The 11,054-nt window shown below is 47.4% G+C and overlaps 1 protein-coding gene and 1 long non-coding RNA gene across 8 annotated transcripts in view; both read left to right on the top strand.

Annotated features, from left to right (window-relative positions):
- The first annotated feature begins 6,424 nt into the window (after positions 1-6,424).
- LOC128787786 (uncharacterized) lies at positions 6,425-8,157 on the top strand. Of its 2 annotated transcripts, XR_008430845.1 has the most exons (3): positions 6,425-6,797; positions 6,923-6,994; positions 7,069-8,157. It is a non-coding gene; the product is annotated as an uncharacterized LOC128787786 (long non-coding RNA). The 2 variants fall into 2 exon arrangements; XR_008430844.1 differs by lacking the exon at positions 6,425-6,797 and having other exon boundaries at positions 6,859-6,994.
- A 2,432-nt stretch (positions 8,158-10,589) lies between these two features.
- The window catches only part of PPFIBP1 (PPFIA binding protein 1), a 102,729-nt gene continuing 102,264 nt past the window's right edge, over positions 10,590-11,054 (top strand). For 5 of the 6 annotated variants that reach the window (XM_053942235.1, XM_053942231.1, XM_053942234.1 and 2 more), the window contains exon 1: positions 10,591-10,679. The gene's annotated coding sequence lies outside the window, so the exon portion shown is untranslated. Of the gene's footprint in view, positions 10,680-11,054 lie in introns of all 6 variants that reach the window. The other variant, XM_053942229.1, reaches the window with a different exon arrangement.

Below are 11,054 nucleotides of genomic sequence, written 5' to 3'. Positions count from 1 at the left end.
TAGTACAGAACACAGAGGCTTCAGTGTCCCACTACAAAGAACTGTGTGGCCAAAGCGCCCTTTTTTGCAGGTGTACCTGGGTTGTTGCTGGGCTTCTCCTTGTAATTGTTCCCTCAAGTGACTTTAACACGTTCCCTGTGGTGTGCAAAGTGTAAATTGATGTAGCAAACAATTCAAGCCTCTCTCAGGGTGAGAGAGGCTTGAAATCTCTTGGAGAAGGTTGTATATGGAAATACCTGATTCTGCACATTTCTCTCAGGAGGATGGAGCTAACCTCTGTTTTGCTCCTCGCCTTGATCACAGAACAGATGGAGCCAGAAGAGACCTCTGGAGATCACCCAGTCCAAGCCAGGGGGTTCAAGCAGGTTCACTTGGAGCAGATTGCACAGGATCACATCCAGGTGAGTTTTGAATGTCTCTAGAGAGAGATTCCACACCCTCTCTTGGCAGCCTTTTCCAGTGCTCTGTCACTCGCATGGTAAAAATTTTTTCCTCAAGTTCAAATGGAACTTTCTGTGTTCCAGGCTGTGCTCATAGCCCTTTGTCTTCTCACTGGGCACCACTGAAAAGAGCCTGTTCTCCTCTTCTTGACATACACACTTAAAATATTTGGGCATATTGGTAATAGCCCATCTCAGTTGTCTCTTCTCCATTCTTCCTCATCAGCTATTACTGTCCAGACAGCTACTGTGAGATATATCTTGGATTAATGGATTCTTTAAAAAATCCCAGCTTTTATTAAAGGCAATTCCTGAAGTCAGGACTTCCACTGTCCTGTTTACAGCCAGTCACTGAGCTGAGCAGTGCTGCCCTTGAAAGAGTCCTCCAGAACATTCCCACCAGGCAGAGCTCAGATTAGACCAGATGGTGGTCCTGATTACCAGAAAGTAAGTGGGAACAGAAGATTCACCATGGTGTGTGTAGCAGAAGCTGGGAATATGTAAGGAACCCAAATGTCTCAGAGGGAGATTCTCCCCGGTGCTGCACTTGCTCCCCAGCTCGCAGAGCCAGAGAAATCACAGCAGTGGCATTGTCTTCCTCAGCATCTGGGCTGGTGTTGTCACCATGGGGAACCTCTGGTTTAACTGAGAGGCAGGGATGGCCACAGAGACAGGTAAACCCCCAGTGAGGGCACCGGTAGACACACAGGGAAATGTCATTCCAGAGTTTGTCCTAGCTTCAGTTCAGAAAGATCCCCTGCAGATCTGCCTGCTCTGCTGGGTAATGCTTCTCTTTAAATATCATTCTGTGCTAACTTGACATTTCCCCCTCCTGCCAGCTACAGAGCTGGTCTAGAAAGCTGGAGGGGCTTTTTTTTTTTTTTGTGAAGTGGGAGCATTCAAGCAGAGAGGCAGATCTGCTGCAGGGCACCAGCAAATAAATGATACCAGCCTTCACCAAACAGAGTGCAGATGGAAATTTCAGCTGTCAGAGAGATGTTCTCATTCCTCCTGCACCAGCAGAGTATTTACCTCACCAAGACAGAGGCACTCCGCTATCCTGCAGCTGTAGGTTCTTGCCTTCAGAAGCTGCTTGTGTAGGTTTCGAAGACAAATACCTACAACACTTACAACAAGGGATGGAGGAGAAAGACAAGCATAATATGACCGGAGGTTGCCATTTTGTCTCTTGGCATCTCCTCTTGCTATGATTTGTTTCTGGGTTTTATTCAAAGTTACATTATCTTTGTGTGCTCAATCCCTCTCCTTATCCTGCCCTGCTGGAGGAGCTGCTGACCCTGGCCCAGGCCTTGTGAGGGACATCAGGACATGTAAACCAACTTTTCCCACAGTGCTAGAGTCCCTGGAAAGGGTGTGTGTCCATCTGAGGTGCACGTGAATACAACCCCTCCCAGTCTGTAAGTGTGCTATGCTTGTCCCCCCTGCTGGCTTCTTGCCAGGTTCCTTCCTCTCATTCTCATCCTCCCCACAGCAACAGCCTGTGGAGTCTCATTCAGCCATTTCACAATAACACTGTATCGATGCTGGAAGTTCAGATCACTATTTACAGAGATTACTTCCCCCTGTGACACTCCAAGAGCTGCTGGCAGGCCTGCACGGCACTTGTGCTAGCTGCCTTCCCAAGGAAAGCAAATTCCAGGTTCATCAGTCTTGAGACCTGGGGCAGAGAAGGGGATGTTAGCTCTGAACAGAGCGAGATCTCACTTCTGACACCCCCTTTTTGGGAATGCCATGGCTGCCTTTGGGTTGGATGAGACAAATGTTTGAGAAACTGCCTGAAAGCTGTGTTGGTTGAAGTCACTTGGGGCCTGTGTCAGTCTCCCAGCTCTCCTTTGATGTGTCTCCCAGCTTGCTAATGCAGGAGCAATCAGCTGCATAATTTTCATGGGAAGCAGGAGGGCAGCTTGCCTTAATGTCTTCCAATGTGCCAAATATGATGTGTTGAATTTAAAAATGCCCCCACACACTTAATGCAGCTTTGGTAGCTCATTGTGGGGGCCCACACTGCTGCAGCCCATGGGGATTCTGTGGGCTGAGTGACAATGAGAGACAGAAAAGGCCTGTGATTTTTAAGTCCTTTTTCCATCATACTTTATCATAAGAAAAGCAAAATAGTTTGTCCTGTGTTACTGGAGCATTCCCATGATCTCCTGTGTTTGCAGCAGATGGGGAGCTCAGTTTGTCCCCTGCAGGGACATGCCCATGTATCAATGTTTATTTATTAATTATATCTGACTAACCTGGCAGACCATTACAGGCGTGCTGTCCACAGAAGAACCCATGCAAAGCTCATCACCGTATCTTTTTCATAAAATGGAGCTGATTTAGACAGATCATTGACAGGTGTCAAATCAAAGTGCTTGCTGCTGGTCAGTATCCCTCAAAACGTAATCCTGAAGAGAGGTGGCACTTCCATTCCCTGCTTTTATTCACAGTTCAGCCAGGAACACAAGCTTTTGGTGGCTAGTCCCCAGTTAGTTTCTCATCTTTGAACTTACTGCTATTTCTGTTTCAGATTATTCAGCTTGTTCAGCTCCAATATCCTTTCTGCACATGTAGAAAAATCTCTTTTATCAACAGCTGGTTCACTTCAGCGAATTCTTGTTCCAGATGTTCAGATGGTAACTCTATCAGCTAGGCTGATTTTATATTCTTACAACTTTAGTAGCAAAGGTTTGTGATTTTCACCTTGAATTTTATTTAATTTTTAAAAATATATATTAAACTTGTTTTAATAATTAGTGTAAGAATTTCACACTTTATTTTGAATAGGCTTATATCTTAAATATGCTGTTGAATTATTAATGAATCCAGCTTAAGTGTTTACTTCTGTATATAAAAGAAGACAAGATTTTTAAAAAAATCCAGTCTAAAGCCCTGATTCCCAAACAAGATAATGATTACTTCTGACTTGTTTTATCTTAAATGGGAAAATATCATTCCTCGGATGCCTGAGATGGACTGAAACATCTTTTAATGTCCCCTGCAGGTGATTTGTGCATAAATAAAAGGCCTTATATCATAATTTTCCTGCTTTTTTTTTTTTTTTACTTTTCAGGTTTGTGTACAAATATAGCAGTGCTGTATGAAAGTACACTAGAGGTAATTTGAGTAAGGGGAAGTGGAGCCCAAATTATTTGGAAATGCTGAAATAGTTCTTTCCAGAACCCAGGATTAGAAAAAATACCCACTGCAATGACTTTGATCACTCACATTTGAAACTTCTTTAAAGAACATTTGTAAGAGAAAATGATTCTTTTAGGAACCAAGGCTGCTTTTCTAGAAGATGGACACAGCTGTTCCCTGAAATTGAAGCAGACCTTCTGCTCTTGGAGGCCTTGGTGCATATCTGCTTATCTGCCCTTATGTTGTGCTCACCTGCTTTCTGTGCCTTCCTTTTTCTGCTGCACCTGTTTGATCTTTTATCACTCACAACATGTGTTGCATCCAGGCTGTTCTTGTCCCCATGCAGGAGCTGCAGTGGCAGCAGGACACATTAAATGGATGTAGAAGGTATAGCTGAACAAGACAGAGGGACCCTGCAGCCTGGCAGAACTCCTGTGCTCTTTGTTCCAGCCTTCACTTCCTCACTTGGTCTCCACCACCTTTTCCAGGCTAATCCATGGATGAACACATGTACATTCCCATGAAATAGCTTGATGTTTACATTGTGATTTTCATATTATTTTGCTTAGCTGCTGTTCTTGGAATATGTGCTTTCATGAAAATCCTAAATATCCATCTCTTCATCCCAAATGCATTGCTCTGTTTATCTCAAAATGTTAAAATCAACACTTTGTCAGGGGTAGAAGTTAAAATGTTTGACCAGCTTTAAGAGGGACATTGTTGAATAAGTGCAATCTGAAAAAGCAGAAGAAAATCTTCCCTGTGAGGGTGGAGAGGCCCTGGCACAGGTTGCCCGGAGAAGTTGTGGATGCTCCACCCCTGGAAGTGTTCCAGACCAGGTTGGATGGGGCTCTTAGCAACCTAGGATAGTGGAAGGTGTCCCTACCTGTGGCAGGGGGATGGAAACTGGATGGGCTTTAAGGTCCCTTCCAACCCAAACCATCCAGATTTCAATTGTGTAATGACTTCAGTGAGATATTCAGGCACTTTTGCAATGGAAAGAGGCAACTATTCCTCCAATTCATGGGCAGACAAATGAAATTCAGTCCATCCTGCATACCTTCTGGCAAGAATGCTGAAGGGTGATTTTAGTTTTTACCCCATTGTTTGTCTCATGGATGGTTCTCAAATCGTTTGTTTTAGGTATATAATGCAAATATTTTCATTTTATAGGCTTAGTGAAGTTCTAGTTATAAACTATTCCTATCAGCCATACTCACTCAGACATGATTTACTCCCCACTTAAAATCTCTTTGTTTCTTCTTCTGCTTATCCTTAACACAAAAAGACAGGGCTCACAAGTAAAGTGGAGAATAAAGATAATTTTGATGTCTTTTCTAACCTAAAAAATAGGTATCTTCCATGAATGAAAGCTTTATTCTCCACATCTGTGGAGGGAGAGAGAGAGAGACAGGGAGATCAAAACCAATAATAGCTAAACTGATGATCACCATTCCTTTGTGCTCCCTTGGAGCTGTATTTTCCATGTGTGTCTCTCCTTTCAGGACAAAATAATCCCTGTCTTCTGGCTGTCACTTTGCTTGGAGCGTGGCAAGCACCGTGCTGACTGATACAGTGAGACAGCTCAGTGACTACTCCAGTCAGCCCCTAAGACTTCCCTTATCACTTCTTGTCTCTCCAGAGCAGAAGATTCCAGTAATCTCAAGTGATTAACTTGCTTGGGTCCTGCCACCTGATTGACTCAGCCAGGGAGCCTGGTTTGGCTTCCCACCTCAGTGAATCATCAGCAAAAGGCATTTCCAGAGAGGTCAGTCCAGGAACAAACGATGTGAATGCATCTCTTGGAGATGGGAAGCAAACGCAGTTCCTGCTCCCGTCTGGGCAGGATGCTGTCGCCTTCCTCTGCGACCTCTCAGCCCGAATACTTCAGGAATGTCTGAAGCGCGTTGTTTTCCACTCCCCAAGGCCACTTAAAGCCTGAGTGCAGGGCCCGGCTGGCCGAGCCGGCTCTGACACTGCCTCTTTGTGCAAGCTGCACCGAACAGCTGCGGTTGTTGCAGCATGCTGGGCAGCGACATCCGCGCTCAACACGGCTGCTCCTGCAGGGAATGCTCAGGGGGAACAAACCCTTCGGCTGCTCTGCAGCATCACAGCCCCGCCGTGGTACTTAAACTGTTTGAGATTCTCCTCAGAAAGGAGCTTCATGGTTGTCCCAGTGCTGGAGGGATTTGGGAAGTGTGTGTCAGCTGGTTGTGTCAGGACTGTGGAAAGACCGCCTTGAGCAGCACTTCAGGTGGTTCTTCATTACCAGCTCAAAGTTGATGCCAAGAACAAACCAGGAGATGTGCTTGGGAATCTGAGAAACTTCAGGAAAATATTAACACAATTCCCTAGGCAATGGGGATGTGGAAAGACATTTTGAAAGGAATGAAAGCAATATGTGCTCAGAATTAGTGGGAAGTGAAAAGTGAGAGTTATGCTGGTGGCTGGAGAGCAAAGCTTAGGTGTAGGCTGTCATCAGCAGCCAGGCATGGATGAAGGGTGGCAGTGAGGTCAGCTGTGATTAACAGTGTGCGTTGTGCAAGGGATGAGTTTGGCTAGAAGAAGGTCTCCTCCAGATTAGGCAGATGCTACAAAGGGAGTTTCTGGTAGGGTTGTTATGTCCTGCTGCATCCAGCATGCCTGCTTTGCTCTGATAACACTTCGCTGTGCTTCACAGACTCGGGTATGTGCCTTGCTGTGCCAGCCACGTGTGCGCATTTCAGTGGAGAGGTGCTTATCTGGGACATTCCAGTGTGGGGGCTACCAAGAAAAGTTATTGCTGGCACCTCTGCTGACTCCTCTGCTGAACATTTTGTCCTGTGTTTGAAGTGAAATACTTTGAGTACCCAAAGGGCTTCTCTTCAGCTCCACAGAGCTCTGATTACACCAGAAATCCTCTCCTGAGTGTAAGCAACAATTATCTGCTGATACTGAAATTGAGAAAATGCTGTAACAGGTACATGTATGTGAACCTAATGAGGATTTCAGCCCAGTTAAAGTGCACTTGTACCTAAATTAGTGAGTGGGAGACTTCAGGGACAGGAAAAAAAAAAAGAGTTTGGTAGGCCTGCAGAAATTTAACAATGTAAAACTTTCTCAAAGTGTAACCTTTCCTGTCCTGCTTTTGATGACAGCAATGATTCAGAGTAATGGGAAGACAATGGTCTGGAACACCCAGTCTTTTCAAGCAGCTGTGCTATTGCCATGGTATGGATTCCTCCAGCTGAGCCTGATGTGATTCCTGCTCATGTCAGGAGGTTTTCTCTTGCTCACATTTTACATAAAATATGCAGCATCTTCTGATTTGTAATACTGCTCTTTGTGATTTCCAGATCCACACTGACACATCTCTGAGGTTCATGCTGGAGAGGTTTCTGCAGCTAATTACATTTTCACCCTCACAGGTATGTGAAATTTTATGGAAAGCTTCCTTGTCCATTGGAAAAGGAACTGGAGTTTGCTTTTTCTTGATTTTCAGGGGCTAATTACACAACATTCCAGATCAAATACACAAGACTGATCATCTGAAACTGGGCACCCGAAACGGTCCCAAGCGCTGGGGCGGATTGGTCACTTCTTAAACGACCTTCTGCTTTTTGGGGAGTTGAAACCAGAAACTTCAGGACACAGAAACTTCAGACCAGAAACTTTGCAACAGAGCCAAGACAGGACAGCATCTCTTCCATCAGTTCAGCAGCAGATTCAGTGTGCAGGGCTTTGCCTCGTGTTTTCAAAGACTGTGGGAAGAGCCAGGAATGGGACAGCCGAGGTCAGAAGTTTGACTGTTTCGGGGGTACAGGTTGGGAGCATTTTGTACTTCAGCTGCTCTGGATTATGAATCCTTTGGGCACTGAATCTCTCCTGTCCTTTTTGGAGGGGAATTTAAACATGAGAAGAAAGGTTCAGGTATGGATTTGACAGCTAGAAATTGTTTGTGCAGCGCTTTGTCCCAGGACTGAACATGGTGTCACACCGAAGCTCAAGGCCAAAACAATTTGCTCTGTTGGGTATTTAACAATCAGGATACTTCAGGCAGCTGAAAGCCAGGACAGCTTTGACAGCCCAGCTACAACAGTTGGTCAGAAGAGCAAACACTTCCAAGGTAATGGCTTTTAACAGTAAAACTGTGCTGCTGCTGCTGCTGAGACTGAATTCCAGCTCCCTCCTGTGAAAGAAGCTCCCAGGACAAAAGCACCATTTTCTCTGCTTATACCTCCATCTGCACAAGGTGCTTTTGCTGGCACAGCTCTGCCTTCAGAGGATCTTATCACAGCCGTGACTGACACAACTGTGCCCGGAGAGTCAGTGGTGGAACCCTGACCTGAAAATACCCTGGCTCAGCTGCAGGGTTAACACCCAGCTGGGAATAAAAAGAGGGACTCACTGAGTCCACTTTCTCAGCTGTCCTGAAAGCCATGCACAGCCTGGGTAGGAAACCATTGTTCTTTGGGAAGGAGATCCCTCTGCTCTTTCAGCTGTTGTATTTTGGGGAATGGGTTTGGTCTAAAGAAGAACATTTGGGGCCCAACAAAGTGCTGTATTTATTTACAAAAAATTGTTAAAAATTGGCTGTGATGTACATGGCTTGTTATTGTGTTTCAGTGCCTTCCTCATGAGCTAGCACTGATAGAATCATAGAATTATAGCATGGGTTGGGTTGGAAGGGACCTCAAGAATCATCCAGTTCCTACCCCCTGCCATGGGCAGGGACACCTTCCACTATTGCAGGTTGTTCCAAGCCCCAGCCAGCCTGGTCTCAGATGCTTCCAGGGATGGGGCAGCCACAGCTTCTCTGGGCACCCTGTGCCAGGGCCTCACCTCCCTGAGTAGGGAAGAATTTTTTCTTAAAATCGCCTGCCTTGTGACAGGGATCTTGGAGTTCATCTGTTCACCCCACTGATCCAGCTGAAAATTAACTGCACTAGGACACTGCTCCTGGCTGTACCATGTCATGAGTGTGTGGGAGATGGGATGCACTGGCCAAAGAAAATCCTGTTAGAAAGTACACACTGCTCCTTCAAAATGCCTCTGACAGCTCTTAAAATACTGGGCTTAATGCCATTTATTGATTTGTAACCACGGTGATGGTGCATGTTCCCAGTGCAAAGTGAGGGAAAAGCTCTTTTCCTTCACCTCCTCATGGAGTGAACAATGCTGGAAAATGCTCTTACTCCTTGTAACCTCCCCGAGCCTTCACAGGAGGGACCAGCAAATTGTTTGCCTTCTCAGAGGCTGCTGCATTTTCACAAAGGTGGAGAAAATCAACCATTTCTTGCAAACCAGCCTGGAGCAAAAAGGGCTAAGCTATTTTGGGAGATGAGAGATCAACACACCAGAAAGCCTTATCAGAGATTTGTCTTAACTTGCAAAGGTATTTTCTTTGATGAAAGAATCCAAACACTTCTTTGAAATGTTCTGTCTGCTAAGATTTGTTTTCAGAGAGATCTCCCCCATGCCATCCTGACAAATGAAGCCCTTCTGCGTTAGGTTTTTTAATGAAGATCTTCACTTTCTGAATTGAAAATTCAAAGTGCAAAAAACACAATCAACAGAATATTCAATTCAAAAAAAACAAAGGCTAAAGAATAGTAGATCCATATTTGTTCTGAGTGCTTGTTATTGGGCAAATCCAAGCCCAGCCATTTCAGGGAGGATGGAATGCTGGAGTGGGATCCCTGAGATTCAGCCTGGTGTGACCTGGAGTGTGATCAGCACTCACCCATCAGTTGACAGCAAACTGGTAACATTTGCTGGAGAACTGATGAAAATTTGAGGAAAATGGGCAAAAAGACCAACTGCAGAGCATCAGAACCATAGGTAGGCACCAACGTTTTGAAACAGAGGTACTAGAAATAGAAGATACTAAAGAAACCCAGGTATTTTTAAATTGTCTTTCTTTTCTCATAGTCTAAAATTCAGTCCTGCTGTTTAACCTGAGACACACTGGAGCTATGTGGCCAACGTGACAGGTTGGTAACTTGCCAGAAAAAAGGTGGTTTGGATCGACTTGTCCTCTTTGCAAACTCTGCTTAAAAAGCAAATCATACCTTCCCATTTTTGCTGGGAATTCGAAATGTTTGCTTTCAACACATCACCAATACTTTTTCCATTTTGAATGGAAACTTTCACTTTTTTGCATGTTATGGTCAGAAACAGAGCACAAGCAAATTGTGTTTTCCATGAACAAAACAGAAAAAGTTTTCTCTCACCCAGCTCTTGGAGAAGGGATGGGAGGAAGAGTTTTGAGGCAACTCCAAAAAAAACTGAGTTAGTTGGTTGAACCCCTTGGTCTGTTTCTTATTGGTGTGGCTCCACTCCTGAGAGAGCAGCATCTCAGGCCTTTCTGCCATGGAGCTGGTAAAGCCAAGGCTGTTTTTTGGTGTGGCTGCGAGGCTGTTGATAGAGGGCACTGAGTCCCTTACACTGTATAAATGAGAGAGTAATGCTCGTGCGAGAGTAATGCTGCACTAAAGCCTGCACCATGTTTATGGAGGCAAAGCGCTGGCATGGGTGCACTGCAGATTTAACCAGGGTGTCACTCAGTGCGGCGGTGCTGCCTCCTTCCCTAGCCGAGAGGCGATTCGCGGGATCTCGGGCCGCTTCAGCACAGCGCAGACCGCGGACATTCGTCGGGGCCCCGAGGTGGGCAGGGAAAGCCGGGTCCCGGACAGAGCACCCGGAGGTGGTGGAGTCACGGTTCCTGGGGGTGTTCTAAGTCTGGACGTGTCGCTTGGTACCGGGTGAGGTTCGCGCCGTGCTGTCCAGTCAGGGGCTGCGCTCGCTGATCCCTGAGGTATCTTCCAGCTTCAGTGATGCCGTGATTGCCCGTGACGGGAACTGGGAAGTCGGCCGTTCGCACCACCCCACGCTTGCTCCCTCAAGGCCGGCCCGGGAGCGGCGGCGGGCGGTGCCTCGGCCGGGCGGGGCAGAGCGGCGGCTCGGGGCCTGTCCCGGGGCCGCGGGAGGAGCGTAGCGGAGCGGGGCGGGTACCGAGCGGAGCGGGGCGGCGCGGGCGGGACGGCGGCGGGAGCTGCCCGGAGCCGGCGGAGGTGCGGCCGCCCCGGAGGGCTCTGCGCGGTTCGGCCGCAGGTAAGGGAAGTTCGCGGGACCCGCTCCGAGACCGCTCGGAGCCGACTGCGGCAACTTGGTGTACCGGCGGGATGAGCCCCGCCGTGCCCTGCCCCGGCGGCTCCTCCTCTGCCGCCGCCATGGCCCGGGGCCCCCGGCAGCGGGGCCGGAGCCGGCAGCGGGGCCGGAGCCGGCCCGGGCCCGGGGACGGGAGCGCCGCGTGTGCCCGGAGCGGGGGGCAGCGGGGGGGCTGCGCCGCCACATCCCGCCAGCCTCTGTCCCCCCTTCGTGTCCCTGTCCCCGTGCCATGTCCCAGAGCTTTCAGCACTCCCGACCTTCTGTGCCTTGTTTCTGTGCTGGACCTGACGTAACTTTTCGGGAAGTTTTGGGAAGAGG

This window comes from Vidua chalybeata, chromosome 5, assembly GCF_026979565.1.
Source record: "Vidua chalybeata isolate OUT-0048 chromosome 5, bVidCha1 merged haplotype, whole genome shotgun sequence".
Taxonomy (NCBI): Eukaryota; Metazoa; Chordata; class Aves; order Passeriformes; family Viduidae; genus Vidua; species Vidua chalybeata.
This window is presented reverse-complemented; position numbering and strand designations above follow the sequence as displayed.